Source organism: Falco cherrug, chromosome 5 (assembly GCF_023634085.1).
Source record: "Falco cherrug isolate bFalChe1 chromosome 5, bFalChe1.pri, whole genome shotgun sequence".
Taxonomy (NCBI): Eukaryota; Metazoa; Chordata; class Aves; order Falconiformes; family Falconidae; genus Falco; species Falco cherrug.
In genome coordinates this window covers 3,989,852-4,006,359 of record NC_073701.1, presented here as the reverse complement: position 1 = coordinate 4,006,359, position 16,508 = coordinate 3,989,852, and the positions used below count along the sequence as shown (strand labels likewise).

General features: G+C 45.7%; 1 protein-coding gene and 1 long non-coding RNA gene across 3 annotated transcripts in view; one reads left to right on the top strand and one right to left on the bottom strand.

The window, feature by feature from the left end:
- The window catches only part of B4GALT4 (beta-1,4-galactosyltransferase 4), a 34,496-nt gene extending 21,318 nt beyond the window's left edge, over window positions 1-13,178 (bottom strand). The window contains exon 1 of the mRNA XM_055711698.1: window positions 13,040-13,178. The gene's annotated coding sequence lies outside the window, so the exon portion shown is untranslated. The remainder of the gene's footprint in view (window positions 1-13,039) is intronic.
- Window positions 13,179-13,264: 86 nt separating this feature from the next.
- On the top strand, window positions 13,265-16,508 carry LOC129736162 (uncharacterized). Of its 2 annotated transcripts, none has more exons than XR_008732422.1 (2): window positions 13,265-13,686; window positions 16,099-16,508. It is a non-coding gene; the product is annotated as an uncharacterized LOC129736162 (long non-coding RNA). The 2 variants fall into 2 exon arrangements; XR_008732421.1 differs by lacking the exon at window positions 13,265-13,686 and adding an exon at window positions 13,693-15,730.

The following is a 16,508-nucleotide window of genomic DNA, read 5'->3' as shown; positions in this document are numbered from 1 at the left end:
AATTTAAATTGCTGCCTTTCATAACCTCTCAGTTACCACACAGCATTCAGCAGGTGAAGCACTTCCCCCGAGGGGGGTAACCTCTTCACAATAAACCAACAGTATCCACTGCACCAGGTGGGTGCATGAGGAGGGAACTTCCTTCACCACCCAATCCAAATGTGTTCCAGATTAACCTGGGCTGAAATGGGCAAAGTTCAGTATCTTACCTTAATGTGCAAAGAATGATTATCAACAGACAGTTGCTAAAAACCAATTTATTAAATTCATAGCCTCCCATTTTATCAGAAGTGGACTGCATTCTTAAAAAAGTTAAGACAGCTGCTTACCTCTGATGCACAGGCTAGTGCAAACGGGCTGTCCCCCATAAGGAATTCATAAGAAATTGCCAGGGTACAAGGATGTCAAATTATGAACATAAACCCTGAACTTCCGGCACCAACCTTATTTCTACCCTCTTCCCCTCCTATTCAATTAGGTAAAATATCACACATGCCAGTTTCTTTTGTCAGCTTTGCAGGATTTCTTTATAAGCAGATGTTACTGAAAGCTCACAGTACTTGCCTCTGACAAATACTCAGACCATACTACTGTCAGCATGAATTATTTCCCATGTTAACTAAAACCACCTCTCCACTGAGTCCCATGGCAGCAACAGAATGTTGCTCTTACTTAAAATACACTTGAGCACTTCAGAGCAGCATAAATATGCATGCATGATCACAATAATTAGTCACTTTCAACTCATCACAACACACACGCAGAAGGGCCTAATTCATGTTTCAAAAACTTGCAGTTCGGTATTTTGATGTTTTGGAGACTACAGTACGTATTTCAAAATGTGGAAAGCATGAAGATATTTTGGGTATTTTAAATTGAAAAATATACATTACTCAATTTACCCATAAGTTGACCTTACATTATTACTTCAAAGGTTAAAAAGTGATGGGGGGGGGGGGGGCGGGGGGTGGTGGTGGTGGGTGGTCTGAGACACCAGAATGGCGTGTGCACAGAAAGGCACATCTGATTCTACTAACAAATGATGAAATACTGTACCCTCCTGAAGGAAACTAAAACCCAGTGAAGAGCTGGCACTATTATGACTACCACCACAGATGGAGAACTTGTGAATGAACTTATGACAGTAACTGGAAATAAAAAGACAAGCAAAAGGTTAAGCCTCAGTAAAAACTTGCCTGTCAGAGAAACAGAAGGAAAACCTGATCATCGTCATTCCTCTGGAGGGTGTTGCTTTACTATTTCATGCTAAGGGCTCTTAATTTGGAAAACTTATCTTTCACCAGCAAGCTTGAAATATCTAGGCTGCTACGTCAGGCAGCTAACCCAGCGTCAAAAATGCCAGGATCTGGGCCTTGTTAAAGAAGAAAAAATAAAAAAAGTTAGGCCTAGGGACTGCTGTTAAAAAGCCACACTTGGACAAGCAGTACAAAAGCCAGAGTACATGCATCCATGAAATCATTATTAATGGAACATCCTTAATAAAATACAGACTAGAGCAGTCATGCAGAATCTACCCCGAGCTTAATAAAGCCCAACAGTCATTCTACAATTCACATGAAACAGCGGAGCAGGTGCTCTGCACTTCATAATTCCAATTAGAGAAAATTAAACCCTTACCAGTTAAGTACAGGTTGAGGATACACAAATCACAGTCACAGAATGGCTGAGGTTAGAAGGGACCTCTAGGTCACCTGGTCCAACCCTCCTGCTCAAGCAGGGTCACCTAAAGCCAGCTGCCCATATCCAAAAGCCATCTGGGCACGGTTATCTCCAAAGATGAAGACTCTACAGCCTCCCTGGGCAACCTGTGCCAGGGCTCAGTGATCCTCACAGTAAAGTGTTTCCTGATATTCAGACAGAACCTCCTGCGTTTCAGCTTGTGCCCATTGCTTCTGGTCCTGTCACCGGGTGCTGCTGAGAAGAGCCTGGCTCCCTCCTCTTTGCACTGTCCCTTCAGGTATTTATACACATTGGGAAGTTCCTCCCTGAGCCTTCTCTGCTCCAGGCTGAACAGTCCCAGTCTCTCAGCCCTTCCTCACAGGAGAGATGCTCTAGTCCCTTCATCATCTTCATGGCCCGTTCTTGGGCTCTCTTCAGCATGTCCACCCCTCTTGTACTAAGAAGCCCAGAAATGGACACAGGACTCCAGGTGTGGCCTCACCAATGCTGAGTAGAAGGGAAGGATCACCTCCCTTGACCTGCTGGCAATACTTTGCCTAACGTAGCCCAGGTGGTTACCATGTGCCTTCTTTGTCACAAGGGCACACTGCTCACTCACATTCAGCTTGGTGCCACCACCGCAAAGTCCTTTTCTGGCAAATTTGGTTCCCAGCAAAAAAGTTCCCAGCACGTAATGGTACTTGGGGTTGTTCCTCCCTCTGGAAAGCAGCACGACCCTCTGGCATACCTGCCACTCCTCACAATTCGGTGCAGTCTGCAGACTTGCTGAGGGCACACTCTGCCCCATCACCCAGATCATTAATGATGATGTTAAACAGGACTGGGCCCTGCACTGACCCCTGGGGTACACCACTAGTTACTGGCCTCCAACTAGACTTCATGCTGCTGGTGACCACCTTCTGGGCCCAGCCTTTCAGTCAGTTTTCAGTCCACCACACTATCTGCTTATCCAGCTCATACACCAACATCTTGTCTATGAGAACCTTACAGGAGAGAGCATCAAAGGCCTTCCTGAAGTCCAGGTACACAATATCCACTGTTCTCCTGCAATGGAATGACTGGCCTGGTAGGCAAGAGAAGTTTATCAAGTTGGTCAAGCATGACTTCCCCCCCGGCAAATCCATGCTGATTACTCCCAATGACTTTTTTGTCCTTTAAGTGCCTGGAAATGGCTTCCAGGACTAGAAGGTTCACCACCCTCCAAGGAATCAAGGTGGCCTATAGTTCCCTGGGTTGTACTTCTTGCCCTTCCTGAGGATATTGGTGACATTTGCTTTCCCCAAGTCTTCAGGTGCTTCTCCCAGTTGCCATGATTGATCAAACATTACCAAGACCAGCCCCGCAGTGACATCAGCCAGCTCCCTCGGTACTCATGGGTGCATCCCATCGTGGCCCATGGACCTACGTATGTCCAGGTTCCCTGACCTCTTAAGTAATCCTCTTCCACCGAGGATACATCTTTCTTACTCCAGCCTTTTGCCCTAGTTTCTGGGACCTGGGAATCCTGAATCCCTTTAATAAAGACTGAGGCAAAGCAGCCATTCAATAGCTCAGCCTTTTCCATGTCCTGCGTAACCAAGTTCCCCGTCTCATTGGGCAACAGCCCCACATTTTCACTTGTCTTCCTTTTGTTACCTATGTACTTATACAGGCTGTTCTTGTCATCTCGGATATCCCTAAATCATGGCTGATATACTGGTCGGGGGATGAAAAATGATCACCCAGTTAGACATTAAAACATGTGCAAACAATAATTCAATCAGAAATTTGACACTAAAAAAATGTTGTTACAAACAATACTGGAAATGTGGTTTGTCCTTTGTCTATACTTCAGGGCAACTAACCTTTCAACATGGGTGAGAAAATGTCTGTGGTGCAACTAAACTCTTCTCATAGCTCTCAAACCTGACTCTAGCTAGATCTGGCCTCCAAAAGGTACAAAGAAACTTTCCCAGGAACATAAAGTGCAACTCTTTTTGTGAAATAAATTATCAATGAAGCATAACCAAACCTAGTTTAGAAATTTACAGCTGACTAAAAGGGCATAGCACTTCAGGCCACAAGGTTAAAAACACCTCAGTACCCATTTCAAAATCCATGGGGAAAAAAAAAAACAGAAAAAAAAGCATTAGTTATCCAAATATGACATCAATCAGAACTCCGAAATCTATGAAAAATGAGAAAGGTCTCCATTTATAGGTAGACATACTCATATCTAGACAGACACTGCAAACTTATTTTAAATAGATCCGTGATCACACTGAGGCACATAAATACTGCATGATCTGTGTTCCCCAGCATTGTATCCATACCAGTAACTGTCCCTGTCCTCTGCAGCTTGTCTGCCAACTCCAGTTCTGTAGCCTGCTATGTTTTTTTGAAGCATATGCCAAATCCTACTTGCTTGCTCCAAGGTTCCTTAGCACTGTTTAGAACAGGCCACCTGTAGAACCGATCAGAATCGCAGTGCTGTATGACCCCTCCATGAACGGGGGGGTCAGTTCTGGTTTTTGAACCTGTTGGCATGAACACAAAGCCCTGACTTGCCCCTCTCCATCCAGGAAGCCCAAAACAGTAAGCAAGGTTCCTGCATGGACAGGACTTCTTCCAAAGGAAACTAGGAAGACCAGAACCCCCAGCGATTTTCATTCAGGGTCTTGCCAACAGAGAAATACACACGCGCTGGAGTCTGACATGCTGTGCAAGCAGAGCAAGCGAGCAACATACATACAAGCTGGCTCCCCACGTAAGGGCTGCAGGGGTCAATCTACCCACTTGCCTAGCACCCCGATCGAAGCCACTAGCATTATAAAGCTTAGAGATACCCAGAAATTCTAGACTAAAGGCTGTTCTTTTTCATCTAAGCAAAATTCCTAGATAGATGAAAACAGTACCAGCAGGAAGACTGGTTGCTGGTAGCCCTGATCTAGATATTAGTGAAGGAAAGTAACCTTATAAACAAGATTTGGTATGTAATTGGAGTTGATAAAAACTCATTATTTTCCAAAGATTTACTTTTCCCCCGATACATTTTTAGATAAAAGTTGTAATGACAACTACGCTGAAGCCTAGACTCACATGACTACTTATCAAAAAAAGTTGCATTCAACAGTATAAATGATCAGTAAGAACACGTTGCCCAAATTTTATTTTCATGTGTTTGTATCTATTAACAATTCACACTGAATGGAACATCTGCAGGACAGCTCCAGAGAGATACTTCCATCTGATGCATGGAAAATTAATTTTTAATTTACACAAACTAATTATCTGACTCTACCTGTTTCGCACTGCACAGTAAAGACAGGTCTCCTATCATGCAGAATTTTCCAGAAGCCCCTGCAACTTCCTCAAGCTCACACACAAATTCCACAGACAGCAGAACAGGTTTAGCAGCAAAAAGGATTCACTTCCACCTAACTTTGAAAATCCTCCTAAATTCAAGCAGGAAATGAAGCATGAAAATGTTCCTTGGGACTGCTTTTATCAGCTCTGTACTATGCAGACTATTATTGAGTATTTTATCTAGGCCAAAATCAAAAGCAGCAATGGGCTAGCTCTGGGAGTATCAAGAAGTATAGCAGTCTTCCTCATTAAATCATCCATGAAAGAATTAAATTCTTGACAACATACAAGATAGAAAGATCACTGTACAGCATCAGCTTCTCTACGCAAGACAGTTCAAGTCCTCAAATTTTACAAGCTAAACCTGCTTTTTTCACAGGCATTTCCTTCTTTTAAACAGATTAGTTTTTTAGCGGGGCATTAAGCTAACAGTTTTTAAACACCTCTTTTACACAACACTTCTATAATCCTATCACCTCTTCCTATTAAAAAAAAAACAAACCACCAACTGCGCTGAGAAATAGTGAAGTCACCGGCTATTAAAAAAACCCAACAAACAAAACAAAAGAAACCCAATCCTCAGACAAACACGCTTTCCACTTCTCCGGATTTCAAGCCAAATGAAGCAAGCACATTAAACCACTCACTGCTGCTGCCACATCCCTCCTTCCTGCAGAGCAGTCACTCCAAGTATGCAGAGCGCCACGCAAGCGGCAGACACTTTTCATCCAGGAAACCCCACACCATAAAGAGATCTCTGTTACCTCTCACGTGCTACAGGAAAGCGCTGAAAACTTGCAGGATGATATGTAAAATAAATAAATAAATAAATAAATAAATAAAAGAACGAAAGAAAAAAACCACCATGTCCCGCTTTTCCCCAGCACTGAGGGGCTCCCTTAGTGCTATCCCACACATCCCTCCCTGGGCTCACCTCGCAGCCAGGCCGGCAGACAGCCTCTCTCCTTTCCTCCCCGCACAGCGAAACCAACACAGGGGCACTCAGGCACATTTTGACAGAGCACTGTGCCAGCTGAAATCCTGCATACATGATTACTGGAATAAACCATCCGATTAGAAACAAAAGGCACAAGCCTTTGCTGCTAAAAGCAAACCACAACTTCTATTAGAGAGCCCTTTTGGCATCTGCTCCAGTTGGAGATTTTTAATGTTAGAGACACCGTTCTTCTGCGTAGATCAAGCTGTTCACCCTCTTGTCCATACCTGTGGAGAAGTCGAGGTGCTACCACTGCGCTCCTCTCCGTTATCAGCCGGCATACCTGCTGCTGACAGTGCCACCACAGACAGAAGCGTGGACTTTATGCAAGGGTGTTTCAACCAGCCTGGCTTACCGACCAGTCTTTTCACCAAAGGTAACTTAGTACTACAAGGTTGTCCCTCAGTGGTGCTTCTTCTACCACTCTGCCCCACAATGCTCTTCTAGCAATCTCACAGAATCAGCAGGATTGAAACAACGAAGGTGTCTCTCTGCCATCTTGCCCATCTGGGGTCCTCCCAGGCTACCAGGGCAGCAGCACCACCACGTTAGCCGTGCTGGCTGAGCTCTGGTCTGGCACACTGCTCCCAGGAAGAGTTTTCTTGCCAACCCACCTGAGCCTCCTCCCTAGCTGCTATATATTAAGCTGACAAACACACTTCCTTCAGTGGAGTCCCACCTACATTTGAGGTATTTTTAAGCACACCCGTGTCAGGGGTGAGGTGGGATTTTCTCATGCTTCCAGTCAACATACAGACAGGAGGAGACCCGAGTACACACAGGATACACGGCTAAGACTGACTGTGTTAGAGGTGGGGAAAGGATTGGTACAGCCTCATGACACGTGTTCATCTCCTGTAACTCACACCTCTTTGAACTTTGTGCGGTATTAAATTCCAAGCAAGCAGATACTTCAAAGGAAAAAAGTTTGGGACTACTGCATGTTTCAACTGCTCAGCCACATCAGCCAGACCAGCCTGGATCTCAGTTGTCACTGTGTCACTTTCCACTCCAGTCCCCAAACTACACTTTCTCTGCAGCATCAGCTCTCATGCAAACACAGGGTTAGCTGGATCAGGAGGCAAGCAGCATTTCTAGCAGCCTTCTGTGATCCTCGGTCTACCCTTCCCACTGACGAAGGTCAGAACACCTGATACAGCTACATGCAGAGAAGCTTTCAGTGAAATAGAAACGGTTATTTTAGGAGGATGATGATACACATTTCCAGGCAATAACTGGTAACACTCTACAAACTGCTCAAACCAGACAATTTTAAAGTGAAACATATGAGTTAAAAAGAAAAAGACCAAGGTACATTTGTGGAGCCCGATTAGAATAACAGCCACTGCCAGCTAAAGCATTCCAGTTGTGTGGAGAATACTAACAGATGGCTGGCTCCACGCTCTTTTCTTGCTATTTATTACTTGATAACCGTTTGATACTCAATGTAAAAGAAAAGTACTAACAGCTCCAACTCTCTGAATTACAAACTAAAAAAAGATAAAGAATACATAACATATCAGGAAATAACTGTTGTGGTTTAACCCCAGCCAGCAACTAAGCACCAGACAACCACTTGCTCACTCCGCCCCCGCAGTGCAACAGAAGAAAGAAATGGAAGTGTAAAAGTGAAAAAAAAATCACAGCTTAAGATTAAGACAGCTTAATGGGCCAGAAAAAGGAAGAAAATACTACTGCTAACAATAATAAAAGAATTAGAACATACTAAACAAGTGATTTCTCACCACTCACCGACTGATGCCCAGCCACCTCCCCAGCAGCAGTGCCCAGCCAGCTATCCTCCAGGTTTGCATACCTAGCATGATGTCCCACGGTATGGAATACCCCTTTGGGTCAGCTGTCCTGGCTGTACCCCCTCCCAACTCCTTGTGCCCCTCCAGCCTTCTCACTGGCAGCTCACGAGACGCTGAAAGTCCTTACCTTAGCATAAACATACTTAACACACTGATGGTTTTTAGTTGTTGCTATCTGGATTATTCTCACACTAAATACAAAACACAACACTATACCAGCTACTAGGAAGAAAATTAACTCTATCCCAGCTGAAACCAGGACAATAACCTAGATATTTAGCTTACATAACTTATTATCTCCATGTGCGTGGGCATCACGGAAGAAGCAATTGCAACAAACGTAAGCGAGGAAAGGCCTGGCAGGCAAATACAATAGATCCATTTCATACAAAAGGAGTATCATAGCAGAAAAGCACTGAAAGAGAACTCTCCATACATCCGTAGCTCCAGCATGCAGGATGGAGAAGAAAATATGAGCACCTCAGTTCCAATTTGCTTCGGTTTATGACAAAAGAGCTGAACAGCTCGCTCCACAGGGAACACGCTGGACAAAAAACAGCCCCCGAGTGTTGGTATGAGCGAACTCCATTACCCTTTGAACGTGTGCCACTGATTTTCTGGCTGCTGGACACTCACCCAGCCATTCTCTCACTTCCCCCTTCCCCAACAGGATAGAGGGAGACAGTAAGATGAAAAAGCTCGAGGGCTGAGATAAAGACAGGGAGATCAGTTACCAATTACAATGCAAATGCCTATGCAAGACAGACTCAACTTGGGGAAAATTAATTTATCGCCAATTAAAAATACAGTAGGATTGTGAGACAAAAATGACAACACTTTCGCTCTGCTCCCTTCTTCCCAGGCTCAAATTCACTCCTTCATTCCCACCTTCTCTACTCCCCATCCCACAACAGTGCAGGAAGATGGGGAATAGGGTCAGTCCCTAACAGCTCCTCTCTGACACTCCTTCCTCCTCACACTGATCCCCTGCTTCGGCATGGGTCCTTCCCAGGCAGTACAGTCCTTCATCAGCTGCTCCAGCATGGGCGCCTTCCACGGGTCAGAGTTCATGCCAGAAAATCTGCTCCTGCGTGGGCTCCTCTCCACAGGCTGCAGTCCCCACCAGGAGCCTGCTCCAGCACAAGCTCTCCACGGGCCGCAGCCTTCTTCAGGGCACATGCACCGGCTGCAGCACAGTGTCCCACGGACTGCAGGGTGGGCATCTACTTCAGCACAGTCCCCTCCACAGGCTGCAGGGTGGGTACCTACCCAGCCCCCAGAGTGCCTCCTCCTTCTCCAACCTTGGTGTTCACAGAGCTGTTCCTCACTTTTGTGGTTCTTTCTTTTCTCCCTCTCCTCACATCTCACAGCTGCTGCACAGCATTTCACACTTTATTAAATGCATTTTCCCCAGCTTTGCTGGTGGGCTCAGCCTTGGCCTGTGGTGGGTCTGTTTTGGGGCTGGCTGGAACTGTGTATTAGCACAGGTACAGCCCCTGGCCTCCTCCAAGAGAGGTCACCCCTGCACCACTACCCCTGCTGCCAACACCTTGCCACCTACACCCAATACAGCTTTTCATTAGCTGAAGCGAAATACTGACTTAAAAGTGATTAAAAGACCCAGCACGTTGCTTGAGATGCATGGCTTCTTAATGATCACTCATACCTATTTACTCAGAATGTATGCCATTTTCTGACTGTGAGTACAGAGCCCTCTGCACCTTGTACCTCAAGCCACAGCACACACCTGTGAGCTACACCTGTGAGCTTCAATGTCCTCTACTGATTCCCAGAATAGTTACTACACACTTCTACCACCTCAGATTAACCAACTGACACTTTTTGACTGTTCATCTAGACCATCACTGGCATGTGTGGCATAACTATTCCACCACAGCTAAGCAAATCTACCTTGAGTTGGTAGACCAACTCACAGTTTCAGCAATGCAGAAGAAATTTCAGTTGACATTTTCACTTAATACAGGGCTCTAGAGAAATCTTGGCTTTAGCATTATTCTGTTTCAGTGCTTTACACTGATCTCAAATATTATATAGTGGATGTACAGCTACTTTTAACATTCCCAGGCAACTTGGTGAGCAAGTTGCAGACATTTTTATGTAGTCACTTATAAAACAGAGGCCCAGCTCTTGGCAAATACTCAGCACCTAAAACATCACATTAAGATTTCTGAGATTACCAAAGGAAAAGCCTATGCCTTCTTTACTAAGCAAGCACAGAGACTTTGCTTCAAATGATCCAACTTCATCATTAACAAGCACAGGCCAATTGAGCAGGTGCTACTCCAATACTCCAGGTACAGTTTGCACTTCCCCAAGATGTAACGAACTGATTTTACACTAGGAAATGCAATCTAATGTCTCCAGGCCAAGAAACACGTTTATGAACAGCCTTTCCTGTTACATTGCTACAGCTGAGCCACTGACCTCACTGACACAGCACTGTTAAGACTGAGCACAAAGAGATGGAGCAAGGCATACAGCAAAGAGTATTGGCAGAGCCTGTAAGCACCTAACTGCTAACCACAGAAATATCTTTTAAAGAAATACAGCACATTTTAAAAATACCTTCCCCTCCAAGGTCAGTGGAATATCCTGAAAAAGCACATGGTGAACCAGATTTCTGTGAACACAGGAATCTCATGTACAATGGGAAGCCAAGGTCATGATTCAGCTCAGCAATGCCCTATCTTTTCCTGGCAGCTGCCGCCTTGCTGCAGTGGCATCAGTCAGTATGGATGTCAGATGTCAGACACCTTGCCACTTTACAAAACAACAAAAAAAAATAAAACGCCATTTCTAGCCAAAATTCCTCACTCGCCTCTCTCCTGCACAAAAAATAACATCTGAGAAAAACACTATATTAAAGCAATGCACATTCTTATTTCAGCTTTAAGTACTTCACAGTACATTTTTTAAACCAAAGTGTCAGCCACATAGCTAAAGCCATACAGGACAGAAGTTGAAGTAGTAAGTATAGACCTGTGGCTACTTAACACATTTCTACTTTTCAGTTTACAAGTATCTATGAACAAAGTTGTAAAAAAACCAAACTAATTGTAGATGTATTATGAAAGCATAACTAAGAACAGAATCCCGTTAATTGTTTCTCATTTTCACTCATGCAGTAGTACTTCAACATAGGAAGCGTACCAAAGACGTTCCAGGTGAAGCTTCCTTAGGCATGAACAGATTTTACTGTTGGGGTTTTTTATTATTATTTTTGCAGTCTTATCTCAATAAGGATTACAAATTGCCAGTGCCTAATGCAGATGTCTATCAAGAAACCATGTAGACAGCACAACTTTTGTTAAGCTATTAAATGCACAGGACCTTTTCCGTGTTAGAACACAATTTACATCTATGCTGAATTTCCACCAATCTGCAGATAGATTTTTATTCAGGAGAAAAGTTTCAAGTACACAATTTAAGAGCTCTATCTCACATCCTTTGAAAGTGTTACGGCCTAGAACAGGATCTGACAGAATTCAAAACTGTTCCAACAATTCTAGTTCAAGATAGCAGCAAACAATTTTAATCAAATACTTGTGGAAGTAATTCTAAAAACATATCCCTGAGAATTGGGATACTATTAAAACCTTTTGGACAAGCAGCTCAGTAAAATTTTAAGCAATGGGAGATAGTGTACCACTCACTCTCACACTGAGTTACTAATCTCTTTCCTTCCCATCTCACCAGAACTTGCTGGGGAGTCTGAAGAACTAACTAGAAGTGAGATGTGATGTGGACTCCTCCTCTCCTACTCCCTCAGGGTTAAAGAGCTCCTGTCCCTCTACAACCCTCCTCCCTCAAGCAGCAGCAGGGCTTTAGCTCTTTTGGGGAGCAAGAGAGAAGGTGGAGGGGTATGATACTTAAGTCAGAAGCAGAGTAGGGGAAACAGGCTCCTTTCCAACCCTTCACTTCTCTTTACTGTGCAGGTATTGCCACTCCCCAACTCACTGATAAATAAAATTAGCTGCAAGAGTTCAGAAGTCAACTACAAGACTGAAGACTGAGGGGCACACAAGATTAGTGCTGCAGATGCCCCACCAGCAAGAGATCCAAAAATTTTGCTATTACTTAGAACTGCATACATTTAGTAGCATTATCCTAACAGTTTAAAAGGATTATCTGAGTTACAGCACATGATAACTTTATCTCACAGTTCGCTGCCTGACAAATGTTACCCAGCTGCTGCTTGCAGCAGCAGCACTGCATGTATGCTATAAAAATAAATACATCGAGATAACACACTGATAGCTGCAAGGCATATTAGCTGGAGGTATGCCAAAGCAACTCCAACAGAGGAAGAAAAAAAACCAACACAGAAACACAATACTTATAAACCCCCTAAATATGTTAAAAACTATGAAGAGAGAAAACAATGGAAGCTCTCTCTCACTGTTTTACAATATTTCAATGTCCCATTTAACACACTACAAAAACCTCTGCCTCTGAAGCAAAAAACAGCTAGCCCAGTTGCACACGTGCCTGTGCTCCAGCTTCTCCATGAGCGAAATGGAGAAAACAATACCAAGTACTGAATTTACTTTACTACAAAGCCATTCAAAAGCCTGAGTTGAAATGAAAACACCGGTACACTACATCCATCCTCCGGACTTATGATCTCCAATCCCAATACAGTAAGTGCTTCCACCTCGTATTTAATTTTTAGACAGGTAACTGCTTCCGACTGTACGATGAAATTACGTACGGGCAGACTTTTCGGCAGGATCGCATCCCCGAGACCTGCCTTTGATGCTGACAGGGGCGGCCGCAGCGGGGTCCCTGCAGCAGGGCGAGGGAGCCAGTGCCCCCCGCACCACCCGCGCACAGGATAAGGGCGGCCAAACCCCCTTCGCTAAGGGATCTCAAACCCAAACACCGTCCGGATATCAGTTATGCCCCCCACTCATTTTCCACCTTTTTTTTTTTTTTTAACCCGTCCCTTCACAATTTTATCCAGTCCCAACGCCCCGCTTCCTCAGCAGCCCGCCCACCCACCCACCCACCCACCGACCGACCGCGGTGAAGGGGGGAGCAGGCCGGCCGGGCTCCCCCTCACGGGCCGGGGCTCCCCCTCACGGGCCGGGCACCCCCTCACGGGCCGGGGCACCCCCGGGCACCCCCTCACGGCGCTTATTTCACCGCCGCTCGTACTTACGAGCCCCCAGCCCGCGCCCCCCGCGCGGCCGCCACAGCCCTCCCGGCGCCCCAGGGCCACGCCGCCACGCGCGCAGGCGCCCTGCCGCGCGCCCCCGCCCCGCCCCGCCCCGCCGCTGCCGGAGGCCCAGGGCGGGGGACACGGCGCGGGGCGGGGTGGGGGCGGGGCGGGGGGTCTTCGCTTTCCGAAGGGAACGGCGGTGATGGGCCGCGGCCGGCGCTGACCTGCCGGTAGCGCTCCGCACCGCCGCCGATGCCAGCCCACCGCCAACCATAGAGCGGCGGGGACAGAGCGGCCGCCGCCCGCCACAGAGATCCCCTCCCGGCGGGGGGATAGAGCGACCCCGCGGTGGCGGCCGGTCCCCCCCGCCCGCCGTGGCAGCTCGGCGGCGGGGCTGAGGCAGCGGGCCCTGCCCGCGCGTTTGCTGTAGGATTTCGGAGCCCGCTCGGGTGGCGTGGCTGTGCCAGCACGGCCGGGGGCGCTGGGCTGGGGGCCCGAGCTGTGCCGGGCCCGGCCGTGCTGGAGGCCGGGGGCCGTGCCGGCCTGCGCGCTGCTGCCGCGCCTCAGAACGCACCGCGTGTAGCGCTTCTTTACAGCTACATCAGATGGGGCTGGGCAGGAGTTCTTCGAATCTCAAAAAACGGGAGGTAAGATGCCTGCTTCCAGAACCTCCTTGCTCAGGAAGGTGTTCCCCTTCCTTCATCATCAGAGGGCTTTCTGGGTCGGCCCCGAACGGTGCAAGCAAAACCCCTTCTAGCGTACGTGCCCGCATGCAGGTGGCTGAGAGGTTTTATCTGTTTATCTTCATACTTGAAAAAGCCTCAACATCAAAGGTATTTTCACCTGCGGTACAAATTAGATCACCATATGGATTAACCAAAGTTTGTGTTGTTATAATGAAAACATTTGTTCCTCTGTGCACAATTTTCCAGCCTAACTGGCCCCACCTGCCAAAAAGGAACAATTTATTTTAAATTATTTCGTCAAAATATCAAACCTATTTCACTGGCAACATCAAGAAAAGGAAAAGGGGAGCAGTAGGGGTGACCACGGTGCTGCCCTGCTGAGTCCGCTTGGCTCTAGGGTAAGCCTTCATACGTGCCTGCCAGGAGCTGGAATATACCACCCAGACCTTGAAGTTGCACCCAAGAGAAATCGGCTGTCAACGCTAAGAAAGCCCTTTAAGAAAAAGACAAAATTCATCTTCCTTTGTGGTGAGAAATTACTTCCGTTAAAAGAACCAGAGAGGAGAAAACTTATGTTTAAATTGTAGGAAATTGCATGAAGCAAAATGTTGCAAATGCTTTTACAAGTCAAAATAAACTCCACTGAAACTGTCAGATCTGAGAGAGAAAGGCTAGTGTTAAATTCCTTCTGTTTGTAAATAGTAAAGGATGTTGATAATCCAAAATTAAAAGATACATGAGCAGTTGTCCAGTAAAAGCTGTATGAGTAGTGCCTCTTCTAATGGTATAAGTCACACCTATTAATGGTTTTAGTTGGGTTTTATAATCTTATGTAATTGTAAAATCCAGATGCTGCTTGCTGATTGTAACCAAATCTGCCAAAGCAGCATCGGTCTCAATGATAGTAACTTTCTGATAATGCTGTCAGAGTCAGTTACAGATAAAGAAGACACTCTGCTGAGTGACAGAGAGCATTAGTCATTATTCAACCCAGGGAGAGTGTATTGGCATTATCCAGCTTGTCAGTCCACATGCATATGACCGATTTAAGCAGCGTGTATCTGAAATCCCATCACACACAGCAAATCACATTTTCACTCGTCTGCAGACCAACAAAGATAGGTAAGCAAACGATGAGACCTAAAACTACTATGGTGAGGGTCTCGCAGGATAGGGAAGGGGAGAGGAGATGGCCAAAGGTATGTGTGAAGATGCTAGAAGCAAATTGGGGTGTGCAGAGCATCTGCAAGTGCTGTGTGGACTTGGAGGTGTCAGGGATACTGTGTTGCATAAAGAGGTATAAAGGATGCGTGGGAAACGGGCTATTGCAGTGAAGGCATCATGAGAGATGTGGGAAATAAATACGCTGAGAACAGCAATTAATTCAATTTATAGCCCATGGAATGCTGTGGTAATCTGATATAAGCACTTCTATGGCTACGCTTTTATACAAGTTCTTCTCTGTGTTTTCTTCCACAAGTGTTCTTATCTGGCAAGTTTAACATTTGTCAAACTTACTTTAAACAGGCTTCTTCCCTCTGGACTAGATGTTATGTTTGTTCCAAAAACTAAAACCCTCTCCCATGGGAACGGAGTCGGTATTGGTATTGAGAAGGGTCCTGAGTTTGAGGTCTCCTTCAGTGATCTGTCTTTAATCTTTTATTACACAAAACCTTACATTTCCCCCTACCTCAGTAATTCAGGTTATCCTGGTCTTTCACTGTTGATTTTGATCTCACCTGTAGAACATGGCAAGGACTGAACGTAAGCTACCCAGAATATGAGCCATGCATCATCGGGCCACACGCCACATGCAAATGTAGTAGAAGCTAGGTTTTCCCAACTGTCCCGGTGACTCAAGGTTTTCAAAGTGTAAAATGGTATTTTTGAAATCTTTGAATGGAAGTAATGCCATCCAATAAATAATTACCTGTAAACTTGGTAGCAGGTATTTCAGTGGAATTCTACATCTCGAGTTTGGAGGACGCACAGATGGCACGCTGAGGTGAGGAACAGACTTTTTTTTTTCCCTGTCTGGGAAGAGGGTGTGATTGCAGACAGAAAACCTGATGCTTCATCAGTGTCCTTAGCACAGCATAAACGGTTTCCCTCAGAAATCAAATCCATACCAGCAGGTTCTTAGTGCTACTAAAAAATTACCAATGAAGTGATCCTGCATGTAGTTTTGCCTCAATGCAGCACCACAGAAATAGCAAAATTTCTGAGCAATCAGAACATGGGTCATTTAGGTCTGTTTCTGTTAGTGTTACTATTTGCTGAGCAGGAGTAGGTTTTAAAGCCCTGTGGGTTAGTTTCCTATTCACATGGACTTTGGTGATCTGAACTAAAATTGTTCCATAACATGACTTGCAGAAGCTGTTTGGAAGCACTGCTTTCTTGGACGTGGATACAAAGTCCACATTGAACGCCTTCCCCTGCAGCAAGTGTGAAAGCAGCCTTTCTCTTCATCTCTGTTCTTCAGTCTCACAGTTTAACCACAGCCCTTTTACCTGAGAAATCTTTTGGATGAAAGCTGTTTGCCTGATGCAGTGTGGCCTCAGGAGGTGAGCAACAGCAGTGACCCTTTCCTGCATGCAGCTGTGATACAGAGGAACCGTCAGAAGGGAGATTTGACTTCCCAGGTGGTGTTTTGCACACAAAATCCAACTGCTGCCTGTGTGGCCACATGGAGGTCCGCCTCAGGTGTTTAGACATCAGTGACTCACGATCCCCATGACACTAGTATTTTCTGCAAGTGTTAATACAGCTGTGTTAAATCCAGA